The sequence below is a fragment of the Rhinolophus sinicus genome, chromosome 4 (genome assembly GCF_057876585.1).
Source record: "Rhinolophus sinicus isolate RSI-liver-muscle chromosome 4, RSI-T2T, whole genome shotgun sequence".
Lineage (NCBI taxonomy): Eukaryota > Metazoa > Chordata > Mammalia > Chiroptera > Rhinolophidae > Rhinolophus > Rhinolophus sinicus.
In genome coordinates, this window is record NC_142504.1 from 24,950,637 (window position 1) to 24,965,107 (window position 14,471).

Consider the following 14,471-nt stretch of genomic DNA (forward strand, 5'->3'; position numbering starts at 1 on the left):
ATTGCCTACAGTATATTTTTAAGAGTGCTTTCCCATTCTCTTTGCTTTTACACTTATTTTTTAAAAACCTTTTTAAGTGTGTAAACATGAGTATGTGTTATGTAGCCAAATCTGATTCTTTTTTCTTACAACATGTCTACCCTTATTGTCATACTTGAAAAGGCCCCTCTAATCCAACCCAAGCTATTTAAGTCCTTTATATTTTCTTCTAGTGAGTTTATTATTTCTTTTTTAAAATATTTAGATCCTTACCTGCCTAAAAGTTTTTTGGTATAACATAGTTTTTGTTTTGTCATAAAAATTGTCAATCATCATTCTAATACCATTCTAAAAAATGATATTGTCCTATAAATTTGAACAACCACATTTTCTTAGAATAAAGTCTTTAAATTTGCTTCCATCTGATTTTGTACTTTTAAAATTCATTCTATGTCTATTTCAAGTGTATACTGGTTTCACTCTTGTGGCTGTTAGGATATGTTCCTTCTCAATTCCCCTTTCCCAAATGTGTTTGATACTTTTAGCACATCTATTCCTCCGGATAAATTTTAAAGTTATTCAAATACATTTCAGCAAAACACTTTGATGATTTTTATCAGCATTACAATGTATTCACAGATTTACTTAGATTGATATTTTGATAACATGTCTTCTCAGAGGAGAGAGACTTGATCATGCTCCTCTATAAACATATTTTATAAATAGAATATTGGTTCTTAAATATAAATAACTTTGGAATACTTTTTCTTAAAGAAGGATATATTTACGGGCCATGTATATTATTGAACTTGCTCATTATAATCCTTAATATTAGATTTAGTGCAGTTTGTTCCCAAACATAAACCTGTTACAGAACAAAACATTGTATTAATTTTTGAGGAATATCATAACTGTTTCTATACATGTAATAAAATCAAATAATTTTAAAAAGTTAAGGAAAGAGTGAATTGGTTCACAAATATTATTTAAAATCTCTCTCGTGAGTTTTTGTCAGTATTAAGAATTTGAATTGTTTTTCTAGGAAAAAGTATGCTAATAGACATAAATATGTACTCACTGAGACACATTCTCCAGACAACTTTCTGATCATTGATTCAAGAATGAATCTGGGTCTAGCTTTTTTGGTCTGCTTAGTCAATGACAACTGCATTAACAAAAACTTTCGTTGTTTGCTAATTATGAGACTGTGTAAGCAGATAAACAATCAGTATGCATTCAATGGAAAGTCATAACACAAATAACTCACTGATGATTTTACCATAGAACATTTAAACGCTATCTTTTATTCATTGATTCCCACTCTTACTATATAAAAGCATAAAAATGTGTGTGGCTGGTCCATATAAAATATTTGCAACTTCTGAACTATGCATATTTTTTATTATAAAGATGATTGATGAATTTGTATTCCCAAAAGAGATAAATCATTATTTCATCTATGAAACTATCTGCTCTTTATGGGTTGTTTCTAAATGCTTGCTCATTAAATTTGTCAGACACAGTTTTGTTCCCTAGTCTGTTCACATTGAAGTTAATTCCTACAGTTAAAAAAAAAACCAAACAAAACTGACGTTAAAAAAAAATAAAGTTTGGGGATCCATATATCATTCTGGTGTAAAATGCTTTTTAAACCTTGTCCTTGGAAATTAATTTACAAATAGATATAGTCAACTTAAGTGTGGCATTTTAACCAATTCCACGTTTTTTCTAATAACTGATTTAAAAGGTTACATAAAGCTGTTTTGTTGCTATAGATTTTGAGTTCACAAACCACTGTTCCACTATAGTGAACATGTATTATCACTTCATAAAACTCACTTGGGCTTCATCATTCCAGTAAAGATATGACAAGGCTGTTTATCAGTAGGTAATAAGACAGATAATTTAACTGTACAAGCTCTAATTGGTCTAATTCACTAACTGACCTCTCACCACTTGATTCACTAGTACAATTGAGCTCTGATAAAGCCTTTAATTGTAAATTGCACACAGCTGTGAGCTGCTTCTCACGCTGGCACAAAAACACTATCATCGACTGTTTCATCTCTGCGACCTGCTAATTTGGAGCATATGTAACTGTTTTTAATGCTGAAGGCTTGACATACCACAAACAGCAGATGTTGCAGCTGCCCCTGAGACGCTTTATTTAATTCAATTACGTCTTTTGGAGATATGTAAAAAAGCTAGGCAAGATGAGAGAGGGCAGGAGAATGTTAAAAATGGAGCCCCTGGTTGAGGCCCAGGTGGCTCGATAGGCAAATGATTGGGTGAATGTCTAAATGATCTTTTTAATTGAGTAGACTGACGGCTAATCAGGGTCATGAAGTGTTATCACACTGATGAGCTGAGTGGAGCCCTGGGCTGCTCTGCAATTAATGCCGCTTTTGTGAAAGGGGTAAAAAGAAAGATAATGTATACCATCTGGCAATTGTTTATGATAAAAGCAGCAGTTTGCTGCAAATTCAAGTTAAATGCTATTCATAACATTATTTTTGCTGCTGCTGAGGGCAAGGACACGAAGCCCAGGCCTTTGTCTGACTTCTCATTCTCCTTCTCAACCAAAACATTCATTTTCTTCCACGTGTGTTATTATTAATTACTTGGCTGCTTGCTAATGTATGGCCTGAATGATTCCCTGTTTGATATGCCAATAAAAAGCCCAACACATACTTCTTGGAATCGACTTCAATTTTCGTGCCAATGTATCCGATTACAATAAAACAAAGCAACGGTTAGTCACAGCCAAAAACCAGAGTAAACAAGTCTTTTTGTCCTGTATAGCTTGTTTCTTTGGCACCTCTGGGATTAAAAGAAGGGAGGTGGAGTTTTTAACAAAAATGACAAAATGTCTATGTGAAATGACTTTTTTTCCAGCCTCAAGGAGTTCAGCATTTGCAAACTTGAAGCTGATAGAGATTACTCAAAAAATGTCCGTATTTTCAGTCTTTATTACTTAAGATGTGTGACAATATCCTCAAAATTGACATGAGGGTAAACTTAAAATGTTGATTCAGTTATTAACATGAGAAGTGTACACAAGGCTCTCAGACATGATACAGAAAAATAGATGTGCTTTTCATCTTGATTCATTGGTAAGACCAAAAATAAGCAAAAGGAGAGATTTCTAGTAAAAACTTTAAACAGCTCAACTATGACTTAGGAAATAAAAATAAAATAAATGCTACCATTTCTTTCAAGTATATAGAGACAAGAGTTTTGTGTCACTTTTACTTCAAGTTGCCAAAGCATACAGACGCATACATATTCGGGAGTATAAAGTGAGAAAACAAAACACAGCTTAAAATCAAGGAATTAACTTTACAGTGGTAGAGTGGAAGTCAAAGACATGAATATGTTTTATGCAAGCAGGTTCCATGATTTTTAACCTCTTGTTGGCGTTAGATGCAATTGAGGTGAATGCTGGCCCAGAATGTACTTCCAGAAAGACAAAAGCATCACCTAGTGGAATTTATCAGACATTTTTGGAAGCTTACTACATTCTGGGCCCTGTGCTAGGCACTGGGAATACAACGATCATAAGGACACAGAAACTTTTCTCAACAACTTGAAAGTCTGGTGAAGGAGACAGATACATAAGAAGAATGTATGATGAAGTGTCAGGAGGCTATAACTGCCAGGTGGAAAACCCAACCTGTATCTTGAAAAAATATGTGGGTGGCTGTTAGGGAACACTTTCTAGGGTAACATCAAGTTGAGTGAAAATGTTGTTAGATTCTGTAGGAGGCTTTCCTTTTCTTCAGAAGGAATGAGAAGTTGGAAAAAAATTGTTATTGAAAAAAACACTTCTAATAAAATAAATGTAACAGGTGATGTGGCAGAAAGATCTTCCTGGGACAAGCCTGAGAACGGATTGATAAATATTTGCTGAATAAACACAGAATTAATTTATATCAATGTAATGGGCATGTGACTTATCAGGGAAGTATTAACTCATCTCCAAAAATGATGACAAAGTAGGATATTAATGAACATAATTACTCTATGACACAGAATTATTAGATAATTCAGTGAGTTAGTTGCCTGTCTGTGTTGTCACCTCAGATAAATCATGATGAATACCTGCAGAAGTTCCTAGACAACTTACTTGATGGAAGAGTAGACCACTGGGGCTGTGTAAAAGTGTTTGTTTGCTTCAAAGGAGTTTTCTTGGTTGTTGTTTGTTTGTTTGTTTTGATAATATTCCTAGAAAGGGAAAGTAAAAGGTACAATGAAAAGAAAAATCATAAAATGGTCCCAAAGTTACCACAAAATCAAATCTGCCATTATAATAGAATATTTTTAGAAGAAGAGTATCTATTCAGCTGAAATTAAACAATAACAATAACAACAGAACACACATGCACACACACACACACAATCATACACTAAAAAAAACCAAAAAGTCATTTTGGTTTGAACGACACATTCAACCTACTATTCTGTGTATAGAGACAAATTAAAACTAAATACCATTTCTTTCCTGGAAAAGCATGCTGAACAGGCCCTAGCTATGAGAAAGAGTGAGCTAATAGACTGAATACTTCTTATACAACAGGACTAAAAAGAAAAATAACTCAAATAAAGGGTGTCAGGATCCAAAGTCAACCTCCAGTGTCGGGACTTAAGAAAAAACTAGTTTATTTTGAATTTTCTAAGAGAAAATATTAATTCTAATAATAACTAGCAATTAATGGGTCCTTATTATTTGCCAGTGATTGTACTAAATATTTTACATACATTATCTGACTTGATCTTTACGACAGCCTGTCAGATGGATGTTATTCCTTATGCAGAAATGGGGGCACAGGAAGTTTCTTTAACTCAGTCAAATTTACAGTTTCTAAGGGAAGGAGGCAGTATTTAAGCCAATTTCTCATTCTAAAAAAACCATGCTCTTCAAAAATATTCTTTACCTCTTGTCTTGGGAAAAGTTTAGGGACATGAAAATCATTCGTAAGCTAAAAACTGGTTTTGTTTACCTCATATAGGTTTAAATGAGTATTTTGTGAATTGTTTTAATGGTATAATTTGTAATATTCTTTACTTATAAATTTTAGTAACACTTCTAGGCTAACAGTAAAATATTTATATATTTAATGTAGAAAATACGCTTTCTGGAGCTCCAAAATGTCAAACACAAAGACACTCAAGGATTATCTGATCAAGAAGTTTAACTTTCCCAACAGTTTGGAAAAGGTATTTTTTTTTTTCTTTCAAAATCCTCTGTCAAGCTAATGGAATAATTGTTCTTTCACTACCTAAACCAAATCGTTTTTAGTCTACATTTTTTTTCATACCACCACACATGTATTAAATATCTAGTGGACTAGATATGGAGAGTCCAGATAAATAAATGGAACTTTTTTTGTTTTCTTATTCTCCAGGAGCTGCTGGTGTAGTTTAAGAGACAGATGCCTGAGGTAATAACAATAATTACAAAGCTAACCGGTATCCCCTGCCTACATTCATTTGAAAATCTGTGGGAGATTTGATTGTCACTTAAGTGTCTTGCTTTTCCAGCAAAGTTTCCGAGCATTGTTAGAGGAAATGTCAGAGCTGTGCTCAAAGTGAGCATCTAGCAATGAAGGGCCCCGGCTGAAAGGTGGGGAAACTGGGTATCAGTCCCAGAACAGCAGCCGAAAGCAAACAAGAGGCCAGCTCAAGGAAGCCTGTATGGGAAAAGCACATGAAAACAGATTTCATAAATCTCAACATCAGTCAACCAGGTGATAGAAAGAGGGAGGGAAAGGAAAGACAGAATTTACACAACATTTTAATGTTATAGTTCACTTGAGCCCTGACAGCAGAGCACAATACTGAATGCTACAATGCTATGTCACACTAACAATGGAGACTCTATGAGAAGAATCATCTAAATTGGGACCTAGTGACAGAAAGACTCTTCCTCCCCTTATATTAACTTTTTGGCCTTACTAACCTTGACCAATAGTGCTGTCAGTGGATAGGTACATTATTGTCAAACACAACAGGGATTCTCTCTCTCTCTCCTCGTTAACCTTCACCGAAATTTAAGGTGATTCTTCCAGACATAATTTTGCTCACAATATATATTGTAGGAATCAAGACTTACTCTGGTGGAATTGTATTAACAGCCCAGGGAGTAGGTGATTATCTCTAGGTTATGAGATATACAGAGCCCCTGACACTGGGAAACAAATGAAAAAGAGTCCATAGTCATGCGGACTAAAGTTCAAAGGGCAGGTGAGCTTTGGATCGATCTTTGAAGGCTAGTAACACAGTGAGGATTAGCACAGGATTCCAAATACTCCTGCCTAAGGTCACGCTGGCCCTGCTATACATCCTGGGTAACCTTGGACTGGTTATCAATCCTCTTTTGTCTTAATTTCCTGGTCAGTAAAGCAGAAAAAGACAAAATGCCACATAAAGTTGTTTCAAGGATTAAAGGTGCTGAGACATTAAGGTTCTCTGCATAGTGACTGACAAAGGGTAAACACTCAATAAAGGTTAGCAATTGTTTTCATTCTATAATAAGTAGCATGAAAAAAAGAGGCTAGTGGAGGTAGCACAAACTATATGCGAAAAACCATTACTATAGAATGAAAATATGATCTATCAAATTCAGAAAAGGAGACCAGACAGTCTAGTAGAGGGACAATATTGAGATGGATAAGAAAAGTGAGCATTTTGAGACTACATGCCAGAGTAATGTTAAAGTCATAAAAGTATCAGTAAGTACTAGGGTGTCATTGTCACCTCTTGAGTGGGACAGCAACTTGGAGAAAAATGAAGCTCATTAATTCATCCAACATGTACTGAGTATTATTCTGTAGTAAGTATTTGGAGCCCAGTAGAAGCTACTTGGGCAGGTAAGAATATTAGGAGTATGGAGAGATTACGGCTACAGGAACTGTTGGCTAAGTGGGAGTTGATCTTAAACGCGTAACCCCCTTAAATATCTCCTAAGTGGATTATTCTTAAGAGTGTTTCTCCTAAGAGTATTTCTTCCAAAGAACCAAGTGTTCAAGAAATTGCCCTAGTGTCCACCAATCCAGGGTATTATAGTGCTTGATCCAAGTGAGATTACAAGAACTGTGATTACATGTTGTAGGATGCCAATAATTACCAATAATAAGCCAGGATATATCAAGGGAATAAGAGTGAAGATAAAGGAGAAAAAAATAAAGACTGACCTTGGGTACACTTAGTTGGGTGATACAAGGAGCAAGAGAAATCAAGAGTATTGGTCAGAAAGGAAGAGAAAACAGGAGTACATACTCTCACAGAAAAAAAATGAAATAAAGAAATAAAACCTTATTTTAAAGATGGAAAGTAAGATTAACAGTCAAATACAGCAAACAAGTCAGAGGATAAAAATTGAAAGATCATTGCATTTGGAAAAAAATGGAGAGAACTGTTAAGTTTCCAGGGATCCAGTTTCAATAAATAGAAAGTCATGAAAGTTTCCAACAGGAAGTAATAATACCGATTCATGACATTGTTTAACTACCACTTTCAAGAACTCCCTCTTCCTGGCACAGTTCACAGAAAGAGCTGGGTGTCCTCCTTTCCTGCTTTGTCCCTATCTCTCTACTCACTCTCCCACTTATGGCCAAGGAGCTAGACTGAAAGATACTGAGACAAGAGGCTTATACGTATGATACCTGGTGCTGCATATACTAGGCACTCAACCTGTTTAATGAATTGGCCAAAAGGAAATCTTAACTTGAAAAAAAATATATTCATGCCCTTTGATATTCCATTTATCATTGTGCAGATGACTATTCATTTTAATCATGAGAAAGCTGCCAAGTTGCAACAATAAAAATTTTATCTCCAGTTTAGTTCAGATACTTACTATAATTGTATGAAAAATAAATCTGGGCAATAGGCTTTCCAGGTGTTGGAAAACTAGAGACAGAGTTCTTATCTGAAGGCACTAGATTACTGAATCTGCTCTTGTTGCTACTCCTTCATTCTTGACTTCCCAAAGATACAGTTTCACTAATGATATGTTTCTCTTCATAAACTGACAGAGCTAAATAATTAAATAATTCCTTTCAATGGAAGCACATAGATTATATAGTGGAATTTTTTTGTGGAATGGTGACATAACCTGGAAAATAAAAAGGCAGTGGCTTAGCAAGAATTTAACATTTCAGACACTCTCAGAGACCCTACCTTGCAACAGCAGCCCTACTCTATGGTAGAATATGTGATGCCAAGACAAACTGCAGTGAAATGCAAATTGCATTTTCTTCTGCCTATATAGTCACATTTCCTGATATCCATATCTTTGTGGATACTGTGCTTGGTTGATCACGTGAGTTGTATGCAATGAGATTGTCAGCGAATGTGACATAAGACTTGCTCTACCAAAACACTGTGAGCTGCCATATGGAAAAAACCTGGTTAGTCTCCTTAAAAGATGAAAACTTTATTTATATTCATATGTAATGTGCACCATGAGATCATGTATTAGAGCTCAGCCAACACAGACTTGTGAGAAATAATACCTTTTGGCTGTTCAAAATCACAAAATCTTGGGAAGGCTTGCAAGCCAGCAATAGACAACTAATAGACAAGTGGCTACTTCACCTTTGATGATGTTTTGCATCTTTAGCTATTTAAACTGAGAACTTTCAGTGGGTAAATGAGTCTCATCATTCCCATAAATACATAACCCTCCACAAATTCTTTAATTGCTGTCCAAATTGACTTTTTCTTTAAGAAGGGCTAGTTAAAATTCTGCAAGATTTCAAGAATGTCTCAATCCTCCATTCATTTGAGATATTTTTTTAACAATCATCTATTTTATGACACATATTCTTCTAGACTTTGTGAATACAACGATGAGAATTTACATGTTAGTGGAAGACCAGACATTTTTAACAGTGAACAAATATGTGAATGAAATAATTTCTGAGAGTGGTAACTGCTATAAAGAAAATAAAAGTGATTGAATACAGGGTGATTGGCATATAAAGGAGAGCTAGGTAAGGTAGAACTGTCAGGGGAAACATTTTTGAAGAGTCAATCTTTGAATTTAGATCTGAATAATTAGAAAGGGGGTAGGCATGGAATTACCTGGTGTGCAAGCATTTCAGGAAGATGAAACAAGAAGAGCAAAGGCCTGGAGGGGTGTATGAACTTTATATGTGAATAAGCAGACGGTCAGTGTGGTAACTAAAGAAAATGAAATCTAAGAGTGTCGAATGAAATGAGGTAAAAACAGATAGGCAGGGATCAGTTTATATGAAATTATATATATATATATATATATATATATATATATATATATATATATATATATATACACACACACACACAACACAGGGGTAGGGGAGCCAATTCCTTCCAGCTGAGCAGTCAAAAATCCACGTATACCTCCTGACTCCTCCAAAACTTAGCTACCAACAGTCTACCATTGACCAAAAACCTTACCAATGACAAAACAGTCAAATGAACCCATATTTTATGTTATATGTATTATATACTATATTCTTATAATGAAGTATGCTAGAGAAAAGAAAATGTTATTAAGAAAATAAAAAGGAAGAGAAAATGCGTTTATAGTGTTTATAGAAAGAAATCTATGTAGAAGTATACCCAAGCAGGTCAACCTCATGTTGTTCGAGAGCCAACTGTGTGTGTGTGTGTGTGTGTGTGTGTGTGTGTGTGTGTGTGTGTACAGTGCCAAAAAAAATGTATACACATTTTAAGAAAGGAAAATCTGTATTAAAATTATAATACTTAATGTCATATACCGATAACAAAAGACGATCACAAGTCATGTGTATACATTTTTTTGGCACCCCGTGTATGCATGTGTGTATATATATATATATATATATATATATATATACACATATATATAATTGTATATTTGTCATTATATAGTTATACATATATTTTTATATATTGATTATATACACATATATATGCAGAGACAGAAAACACAGAGAGAAAGAGAAAGACATACACAGAGAGACAGACACACACAAACATACATGCAATAGAGAGGGAGAGGAAAATTGAGAGGGGGAAGGAAAAGGCAGAAGGTGGGGGGGAGAGAGAGAGAGAGACAGATTTTAAGCACTTAAAAACAAGGTTGAGAAAGAACACATATAAATTCCATTTATTGAGCTATCACCATCTGACTGTCAATCTGCAAATTCCTCACATAAGTTATTTCATGTCTGTATCAAAATTACACCATGAAATATCATTATTATTCTTTTACAGATGACAAAGCTCACAGAATGTAAAAACATTTTCTGAAGTCACATGTTCAATTCCATATCCATTTATCCCAATCAGGTTTATCTGACTCAACCCGTATGTAGATTATAGCACATCCTTTTCCATTAGCTGCAAACATTTTAATTTACTCCCTTCTGGAAGAGTTCCCAAGTAGCTAAAGTCAACAAATGTTGATATGGTTGTGATATGACTTTAAGGAACAAAGCAGTATCACAGACATGTTTTACGTCAATTACAAGAAAGGTGCAAGGAACAACATATCAATCTCAGAGGTGTAGTCACTGAGCATGTGGCCTGATTAATATGTTAAACCCTGCCAGTTGCCTAACAGGTTTGGCTGACCTGATGTATCCACCATCCCAAAATATCTCTAACTCTTTCATTAATGAGGGAATAAAAGAAGTCTAAATTAATCCAATCTAAACTCATCTATTTTGGGCCAGAAGACAAATTTGGTATAAAATATATGTTGAGTTCTCTGAATAACAAATAGTACAAGTCGATTTAAAAAGTCCTTGAGAAACTCAGCAGAATGCTAAGTCTCTCGCCTTGCACTTGTAAACACAATACAAATATCATTATGAACCATTTAGGCAAGGAACTATAATGTGCCAGGGATTAGGATGGCCTTTACAAAGATTTTTAAAATTTAAATCTCCCTACGAACTAAGAAGAAATGACTATTATATAAATGATTTATTGTTCAGTGAGGCTAATTGATCCAAAGTCAAAATTCTATAGATGGTAGTTAAGAAGGAACCTCAATTTCCCTGAAACCAAATCACATAAGCTCTCCTTTTTATCATTTTATTGAAAAAGCTGTATCAGGACTAACATAAAGTGGAACTCTTTCTCACCATGCTTTCTTTTTTTAATTGTAAGAACAATAAAAACATCATTTCATTGTACTATCATGGCAACAAAATGTGATGATATTTTAAAATGATATCAGGAAGACTGTACTAATTATAAATTTATTTCCTCTCAACTCCAAATTCATCCTTTTTGCCTGCTCTGTGAAAATGGATTTGGGCCCTTTTAAAGTCCCCCCCCCCCCCCCCCCCCCCCCCCCCCCCGTTGCTCTACACAGTGTTTAGCTTTGTCAGTAGAGGGCAACGGAGAGACACTGAAGGAGGAAAGGGTTTCTTCTCTGGCTGGGTGTGCTCATGAGGAAGACACTACAGATTTTTAGTTTTACAGTGTTAGGGCATTCCCCAGCCTCAGGCTCCTGCAGCATCTCTGGTGCCTAGTTCCTGCAGTCATAGCAGCCAGCAATAACTCAGATTCCAGAATTTTCCCTAAAGCCCTTGCGAAAGTGTAAAAGGGATCAAATAATATGGTGATGGAAAGAGAACTGACTCTGGGTGGTGAACACACAATGTGATATATAGATGATGTATTACAGAATTGTACACCTGAAATCTATGTAACTTTACTAACAATTGTCACCCCAATAAACTTTAATTAAAAAAGGAGAAGGAGAGGGAGAGGGAGAGGGAGAGGGAGAGGGAGAGGGAGAGGGAGAGGGAGAGGGAGAGGGAGAGGGAGAGGGAGAGGGAGAGGGAGAGGGAGAGGGAGAGGGAGAGGGAGAGGGAGAGGGAGAGGGAGAGGGAGAGGGAGAGGGAGAGGGAGAAGAAGAAGAAGAAGAAGAAGAAGAAGAAGAAGAAGAAGAAGAAGAAGAAGAAGAAGAAGAAGAAGAAGAAGAAGAAGCAGCAGCACTTGTTGTTGAGTGCCTCTAGTGAGATGTCTCCCTGGAAACACTTTTGCAGTACCAGAGAGGGCTGATTTCCAGCAAATCCTGTCATCGTGGTGATACAGAGAATTTTATGTCTCTAGTGAGCCGTGACTGCCCTCTACAGCAAGGTCATGATCTCAGCCCTGAGGCAGGGTGAGGAGGAGCCTCTTTTTAGGGATAATGTCTGCTCCTTGTAATATGATCTTTCCATGTTCTTCAGACTTCTCTTTCCTTCCTACTTGCCAATCTCTCATTGCTCCAGTCCCCTGCTATAGTCAAGAATTCTTTATATAAAAAAATTCTTTCACTTTTCAAATTACTTGTTTTTTCTGTCCTGATTTGACTCATATTAAGACCAGTACATATTTTTTAATTGTATTATCACCATGCCTTTAATTTCCCTTTCTAAATAAAGTATGTAGATTGTTATTAAGTGTTGTTCTGTGTGTCATAGTCACCCTTTCATCCGCTCATCAAATATTTATTGTGCACATTCTAAGTGCTACAGAGAAAAGATAACTGTGCTATAATATAAATTTCAAACAAGGTCATAGGTTTACTCCCAATTCTCTATTGTGATAGGTACTACAGAAAAAGCATGTATATTGTTATGCAATTCAGTGGTTTAAGTTTTATAACTGCCTTATTTAAGCAAATTACCTATAGGACATAGAAGGTAGTATGAAGTAGTGGAAAAGCCCTGAAGTTGGTGACCAAATATATGGTTTCCAGTTCTGGACTGTGTGAACTTAGGTCAGTCTTATTATTCTTTTGGCTCCTTAGTAGTTAAGTAGGGGATGATATATTGAGAAAACTAAATTCAATGTAATATCATAAAACATATAAATTATCTATCACAGCGCTTGACTGCCGACTCAGTAAGTGTTAAAAAAGGTATTATTCCCTGTTAACATTACAGATCTGTGAGAATCAAAATAAAAATAATGATAAGAATATATATAAAGCACTTTGTGTCGTATAAAGTACTATATAAAGGAAAAGGTCAATGACTCCACATTTAATATTAAATAAAGGGCAGTTAACCCATGGATGGAAGCAGGACGTGTTTAGGGGACAGATGACAGAAAGATAACCTGGTAAATGCTGCATGATGACGTGTGTTATGACAGAAAAGTAGTTAGAGAGAGAATTTGTTCACAGGCACACTGAAGAACAACTCTAAGGGCAGGGCGGAGAGATGGCAATGGCTAGGAAAAAGAGCAGCAGCACACAGCTTAACCTGGCATTTGGCATTCAGTGATGCATGACTGTTTGAGAACAAGGGCTCTGAGGAGAACACGAGGCAGAGGCATAAATAGTGCCAGGCTCTGCAAATAACAGCTGCAGCTGCAAAGCCATGTGGAAAAGACTATACGTCACATGTCAGTCTCTCAAGGACACGTGCACTGGCTATTACTCTCACTAGTTCTATCCTAACGTGTATCAAGGGAGCATATACCTGCTTCATATTAGGCATCAATGACATTGTTTTCAACAATTTAAAATGATTTAATTTAATGTTGAGTATATTGATAAAACTTGAATAATGAATAAGCTTCTTTATTTTGGGGGAAATCAAGAAATATGTTGCTGTTTAACTAAATGTGTGGTTTAACCCTGGTTTTCTACTTTTGATGAGATGAACATTAATTTGTAGATGAACTAGTTACATATACACATGAATGTTTATTGATATTATAAGCATATGTTGGTTGACTAAAATTGACAAATGCTCTTTATTTTTGTGTAGGTGTGGGTGTTGCAACAAAATAAAAGTTACATTGGAGATGAAACAGAAATATAAATACAATAAATTATTTTCAAATTGGGTAAGTCTTATGTTCATGATGTACATATATACATATATATATGACTACATATATAAAATTTTCTACTGCTTAAGAAAAAGCAATAGAATATAAGAATACAGCTGAATTTCTTGAATAATATAAGATAGGATTATTTTAAAACATAAGCAATATTAGATTCTTTAATATTGAATCACTTCTTTCTTTGATATCTAGCACACAAAAACAGCCCTCTCAAATGTCACTAAAGAATTCCTAACAAACCTATTGAATGTCTTGCTGCCACCCATCACTATAAGACTTTCTGCCACATTTCATATATTTGATATCCACCTTCCACTGTGCATTCCCTCCTCCAAGTCTTTTTTTAGTTATGGTACATGACTTTTGATGTTAACTTTTCCTTGTTTACCTAGACACAGTGCCTGAAACAAAGCTTTCATCCCAATGAAAGAATTGGTGGGCACAATTCTAGAGCCAAAAAAGTAGGGAAAAAACCCCATAAATAAGTGAGGTAGAGTATGCAGGAAAGCAAAACTAGGGAATGTTTTACCAAGCTAACCACAGCCTCACATGTCAACACAGGGGGTTACTCAGCCATATTAAATGTCTCTGTGCAGACCTTATAGGACCTTTACTTCCATCAGCAAAGAGGAATAGACATACAGGAACACTTTCCTGTTTAT

General features: G+C 35.4%; 1 long non-coding RNA gene across 2 annotated transcripts in view; it reads right to left on the minus strand.

Moving 5' to 3' along the window:
- LOC148758340 (uncharacterized) overlaps positions 1–14,471 on the minus strand; it is a 238,736-nt gene that overhangs the window by 21,665 nt on the left and 202,600 nt on the right. For both annotated transcript variants that reach the window (XR_016021066.1, XR_016021065.1), the window contains one exon: positions 4,106–4,203. This is a non-coding gene — a long non-coding RNA (uncharacterized LOC148758340). The remainder of the gene's footprint in view (positions 1–4,105; positions 4,204–14,471) is intronic.